Source organism: Tachypleus tridentatus, chromosome 13, assembly GCF_004210375.1.
Source record: "Tachypleus tridentatus isolate NWPU-2018 chromosome 13, ASM421037v1, whole genome shotgun sequence".
Lineage (NCBI taxonomy): Eukaryota > Metazoa > Arthropoda > Merostomata > Xiphosura > Limulidae > Tachypleus > Tachypleus tridentatus.
The window spans coordinates 43,210,016-43,216,399 of record NC_134837.1 but is presented as its reverse complement, the minus strand read 5'-3'; the positions used below and the strand labels follow the sequence as shown (position 1 = coordinate 43,216,399).

General features: G+C 32.7%; 1 pseudogene across 1 annotated transcript in view; it reads left to right on the top strand.

Moving 5' to 3' along the window:
- The first annotated feature begins 2,231 nt into the window (after positions 1 to 2,231).
- The window catches only part of LOC143236123 (fasciclin-2-like), a 109,236-nt pseudogene continuing 105,083 nt past the window's right edge, over positions 2,232 to 6,384 (top strand). The window contains exon 1 of the transcript XR_013019496.1: positions 2,232 to 2,394. The product of XR_013019496.1 is annotated as a fasciclin-2-like (transcript). The remainder of the gene's footprint in view (positions 2,395 to 6,384) is intronic.

Sequence of the window (6,384 nt, the reverse complement as noted above, 5' to 3'; positions counted from 1 at the left end):
ACCAATTTTTTGCTCAATGTAATTTGGGAAACTTCGTTCCAAGTAATTAAGTTAATTAGAGTTTATTTTTTAAATCTAGATAATTATTCTTCATTAGATAAATATCATATAACTTACCATCGTGAAAACCCGAATATAATTATCTTGCAACTTTTATTGTACACAATGCTTAATTTCCTGATATATTTTAACTTTTTTTCAAAAAATGGAAATTTTGACATTAAAACCTTCAATTAATGTGTTTAAATACAAACATAACTCTCAGGAAACAGTTAAACAATCTGAAAAGTGATCGAACGTAATTCAATGAGAACCATTTGAGAAAATAAACTTCGTAACATGAAAGAGATACAAATAACTGTATACACGTGTGTAACAGTAAACGTAAAGACAAAAAAAACATTTACAGTTCACTTGATCTTTATGACAAAATTTAAGTATATCTACTACGTTTCAACTTTAAATATAGTTGAATAGTGATAGATCACCTTACCCGCTTCCATTTCAAAAGTAATGCCAAAAATGAATTAAACTAAAACTAAATTAATGCAAAATCTGAAAGAAGAAATTGCCAAGTTTAGTAATATTTTATTTGCCGATAAACATGTAAATATAGGTTGAAAGAACAAACAATAGAAATTTAGAAAATACGTCCTTTGTTTGCTGAAGTATATCCCAGACATTTCATTAATATCCAGATAACGTTCTCATAAACTGTTAAAAAAAAGTCTAAATAGTTTGATATGGACTCCAATTTTATTTTTCTACTTGTGAAGGCCCGGCATGGCCAGATGATTAAAGCATTGGACTTGCAATCTGCGCATCGTGGGTTCGAATCTCGTCACACCAAACATGCCTGTCCTTTCAGGCATGAGGGATTTGTAATGTTCGGACAATCCCGCTATTCGTTGGTAACAAGAGTAGTCCAAGAGTTGGCGATGGGTGGTGATGACTAGTACCCTTCCCTCTCGTCTAACACTGCTAAACTGAGGATGGCTAGCGCAGATAGTTCTCGTACAGCTTTGCATGAAAGTATAAACAGACAAACCTACCAGTGAGAAAAAAAATTGTACTATCTTACACCAGAAAATTTGTTTGTAGTGTCACATCATGATCAGTGTATCAATGTAAAGGCTGAGAAGTCTTGCACTGGAAAAGCAAGCCAACAACTTTCAACAACACTCAAAACAATATTTGAACGCTCCTTCTCATACACTAGTACACAAGGCTAAACATAATTTATTTCATTTCTCAGAAGTCGAAATCATACAGAATAATATAAACCGTAGAAAAACTGAAGAATTTCTCTTTAAGAAGGCCCAGCATGGCCAGTTGGTTAACGCACTCGAGTCGTAATCCCCGTCACATTAAGGCGTTATAAAGGTACGATACATCCCACTATTCGTTGGTAAGAGAGTAGTAGCCCAAGAGTTGGCAGTGGGTGGTAATGAAAAGCTGTCTTCCCTCTAATCTTACACTGCTAAATTAGGGACGGCTAGCGCAAATAGCCCTCGTGTAGCTTTTTGTGAAATGCAAAACAAACCAAACTCTTTACGAAAAACGAAACCATAGTATTAATGGATATACAGCTACGTTTCCTTTCTTAGTTATTATTAATTTCTATGATACTGTTGCTTAATGACATTATATCATTAGTTTGATCTTCTCATGTGTAAGAGTTTGAACTGCTGTATTTATTCTATTCAAAGCTAGCCACCCGCTGATGGTAAGTAAACATAGTTTTCAAAAATGAGGTTTCTAAACAGTCATTTGTTTATCCGTAAATAAAAAGTATTTAAACCTGAAATCACTTAACGTAAAGTAGAAAACAGAATTTTCAACCATGTCTCTGACCTATTTTCGTCACGAGTATTCCATCTTGCTTTCTTAAATTGTAATAATAAAAAATAAATAAAAAGTGTGAAGATAAATCAGTGAAGAGATACACCACTAACATATCGTTTGCTAGCTTCCTCACAATGTCGGAGGTACAGCCTCCGTTTCTTTTAAATAAATTTACTATGTATTCTGCCGCTAAAGCATTATGAAATAGTTTTGTGAAAAAATATTTCAAAACATTAGTAAATAACAGGTGTATTTTGTAACTAAGTAAATTTTGCATTAAAATTGTTATTATAAATATTACTTTTAATGCCAGTTTTATAGACTCTTTTTTTCCTCGCACGTTTAAAGCGATATTCGCCAACATAGTTCAGGCACAACGTTCTCTCACGAACGACATTGCTACAGCTACTAGAGAAGTGGGAAGTATTAAACGTGTATCTTGAAAACTGAAAGAGGAGAGTGCCGTTCAAACTGAAGTTTTAGAAACAGAATACCTCAGCATGTGGAACTGGAGGTGGATTAGTGTTTTAATATCAACAGTATTACTAGGTGAGAATATTATATTACTAGTTTATTTTCACAGTATTATATTTAATTTTTGTTTTTGTACTCCTGTTATGAATAGTACTTGTAACTATAGTTCGGTGTTACTAAGCCTGTGGTACTGGCTTCGTTTCGCTGTGCAGCACTGTCATTGTCAAAGCATCCTGAGTCCTGCCAAACATGTTAAGCCTTATTTGTGTTCAGGTTAGCCGGTTCTGATTAGCCCTTACGAAGTTATGCTACACCTCAAAATTGAGTTTGTATTTAATGACTTGACAATGGTCGAAATTTCTGGAAGAATTGAAAAGTATGATTAACAGCACATAATAATAACGTGTTTTTTTTTTTTAAACTAGCGTATTTATCAAATTATTTACGTTTGGGGTGGTGGTCTAATGGCATCTGGCGAAGTTCATTGACGTCTTGTTTTATAATATATAAGGTACGTTGTGGCTAAGTAAAATAGCATTACATTTCAAAACGATAGACTAAGTTCAAGATGTTTGATAACTCTTATGACAGCGTTTATGTTTGTTTAATAAACTCATTTTTAGGCTTGTTTTAACGTAACATTAAACCAGCTTACAGAATTGAGTTTTAACAAGTACTGACGGTTTCAAGTATCAATTAAAACAGTTTATTTAACATGGGGCTAACAATTAATTGAATTCGTGATTTAGATTATGAATATTGTTAACAATAATATTAACACTTGATAACAGGAACTATACCATAATTACTCGTCGGAACGTCAGTAAGAAAAGTATTAATACTCAAGCGAGGTCGTTACAAAACGTAATGAGTTATTAAAAAATACGGAAAAACATTACGTTCTCTTTAGTAGGTTTTTTTAGTGTTTAAACAAATTCTGTACTTTAATAATAATAGTATTATTGCCATGAGCAGTACTTCGACATTGATAGTAAGGTTACAGTGACTGATGTTTTTAAAGCTGTACTTTGAATTTGACTTGGTAACGAAATGGTGCAGAAGCGAGCTAAGGAGTTATCCAAAATTAATTCTTCTTGACGTGAACTTGGAAAAGAGATACCTTTACAGTCGAGAATTCAACAGTAATAACTAGTAGTAGTGCGTAATTATGTAGTGACGTAATGCAGACCGTGTACTTCACCTTTGAAAAGACATATCCGTGGTAATCTACAAGGTAAGTTTAGGCGTTATATTTGAATATTATGATAAAGGATTAATTCATGAAAAATGTGTGCATACTTTTTGTAAGTATCTATGATGATTACTACACATTACTACATACATGCAGGTGTATGTAATCCAATTCAGTTCTTACGCAATACTAGTAATTCGTATGGACAATATAACAAAAATTGTGCTGAGACAATCTGTAATGAATTCTCTGACTTATCAGATGAGTTGTGTCTGCATTTATTGTAAATTTTCTTTTTGCTTTTTTTAATCTTTCCCATTTAGTCACACAAATGGAGTTTCTTTGTACATCCATGTTTCTCAAGTATGCATAGCATTAATGTAGTCTTATGGATATATAATAATAATTTATAATATAGTGCATTATTCTTACTGAATAAACAAAAGTAAACTAACTATATTAGTAGTGATTAGTGCCATTAAAGCTTATAGTTGGAGTTTGCAGGACTGTGAATTCTGATTGTTAATAAACACAAAGGAAGAAACATGTTTGTATGTTTATTTTGTTATAAATATTAAGATAACCAAAATAAAATATTTGCTATTATGTATTAAACCATATGATGGTCGCAAGGTGGCGCAACCTATTAGTTAAAGTTTATTTCGGATCATATCTATTGTATCTACGGGAACGTTTTGGAGACAAAGAAAGCAATTTACTGCAAGCTGTCGCCATGATCCTTGCATACCTGGCAGGCATGGTGACTTTGTGCTCACCTGGCGCTCTGTATTGTTTCTCAGTGAAACTCCGACAGTGCCTTTACTACAACTTGTAGGAGAACCTCTAATATGATCAACAGTTTCTATTTTAAGCTGTGCATTATAAATTTTTGACAGTTTTAGATTAATTATTTTAGTCTTAGCGATTAATCTTTTTAGGTTTATCTGACTTAAGACGAATTTTAAATGAAGACAAATCTATTGTACTGATAAACTGTTTGATGTGAATTTTAAATAATATATCAATTGTTAGTGACAATATCGTTTGTGTAAATCTATAAACAGGAAATTCTGTCACATAATTTAGGTTTTATTGCTCCAAAACGCAAAAAAATATCTGTTACTTGCAAAGGTACATCAAACAATTATCCTTATATTTTTGTGGTGTCGTTGTTTTAAAATTGTGGTTCGAGAACACTTGAGTTTAGTTTCTAGATTTTCAGATACGGTAGAAGTTAAAAAAAATCGTCTGTGGAGACACTATTCCAGAGATAGTAGTTTGATATAACACGTACGGCCCCTTCCTACACGCCTGAAGGTAAACTATAAAGATGGATCAAGGTTACCCATAACTTAGCCTTCCCGTCCTGTAAGCCTCTAAGTTTTTTTGTGTTTTTTTTAATGTAACTAAATAAACTTAGTAATAGTGGTGTAGTCATTTAGTATGCGTATTCGTCTTGTCTTTATTACTTTTGACAAAAAAGTACACGATACATTATCTTATTTATCACCGGCTGCTACATTCATCAATATCTGTACAATAATTCTAGTTAGCATGTTAAAGACAAGTCATTGTATTGTTCTACATAAGATTCATTGTACTATCAATTATAGAGAGAACAAAGGTGCTTATTTTTGTTTTAATACAAGTTCATATATCGACACTCGTCCATTCGGACTTCTTGTACTGTGTTTAAATTTTGCTTCTCGGTTTTGTGAGGTTTATCACTGCTCTTGAGACCTCTTAGACATATCTGATAACAGATAAGTGTTCTTGAAATATATATTGCACGTAAATATGATGCAGTATAACGTAAAATAACCTTTGGGTTAATGATGTACCTTTCAAAAATTGCGAAGTTCCCAGTGAATACAGTATTATGACCACATGTTTCCATTGCGAATGTAAGGCTTGGTAATATTTTTGCAAGACAAAAGTGTGTGAAATATATATATAGAGATACATTTAAATACACACTGCCAAACACCTTTCTCTGTATCAAAGTTAAAACAAGTTGTATGGAGAATGTTCTTTTTGTCGTGATGCGTTGTTGTATGGTTAACATTCTATAGCCTAATGTAACATTTGTGATGATCACGTAAGTTGAAAAGCAGAACGTTGACATTCTGTATTAAGAATACAGCGTTTAACAAGTATAATTAAGTCTTGTAATACCGCATTTTATTCACGTATACTTATTTTCAGTGCAAAGCTTGGTAGCATTGCTGTAGTTTAGAATGATTAAAAGTGACACCTGCTATTATTCCTCTGTGTCGAGTGTACGAATCGTTTCAGGAACGAGGAAAATTTAACATACGAACGAACGTCAATGCGAACTGGCCCAAATCGGAAATTAAATATTTAGTAGGTTTACTCCTATTAGAAACTGTTCTGATACTTGATGTTTTGGGGTTATTTTGGACGTTTTTACATTCGCTTAACGTATCAGCTAATTTCTTTCAAATGAAGCTTAAAAACTTGTTAGTAGTAAATTTTAAAAAATGGTTTTAAAACAACTTTTGCTCTGAGAACAATCAAATGTCAAAAGTATTTATTGAGTATTCATCATTTAGTAACTTAAAATTGTGTGCTAATAGCATTGCGCCTAACTTATTTTTCGGTATTAGACATTGGATCAGCTGTTTAGTGATGGTGACACGTGTTGCTTTTCACTTAAGGTGAAATTGGAAATACGCTTTGGGGCCTAGAGACCTTGTATAATCCTTGATTTACCGTACCCTTTGCTAATACTGTGGACTGCAGTTTCGCTTCTCCAAAGCGAAAAAACGTTAAATTTTACAAAATCGTTTGTTGTCTTTGAGAATGTCTTGTATGATCTTTTATTGTTTCTAGATGCTACTGAGCTTTCCTTC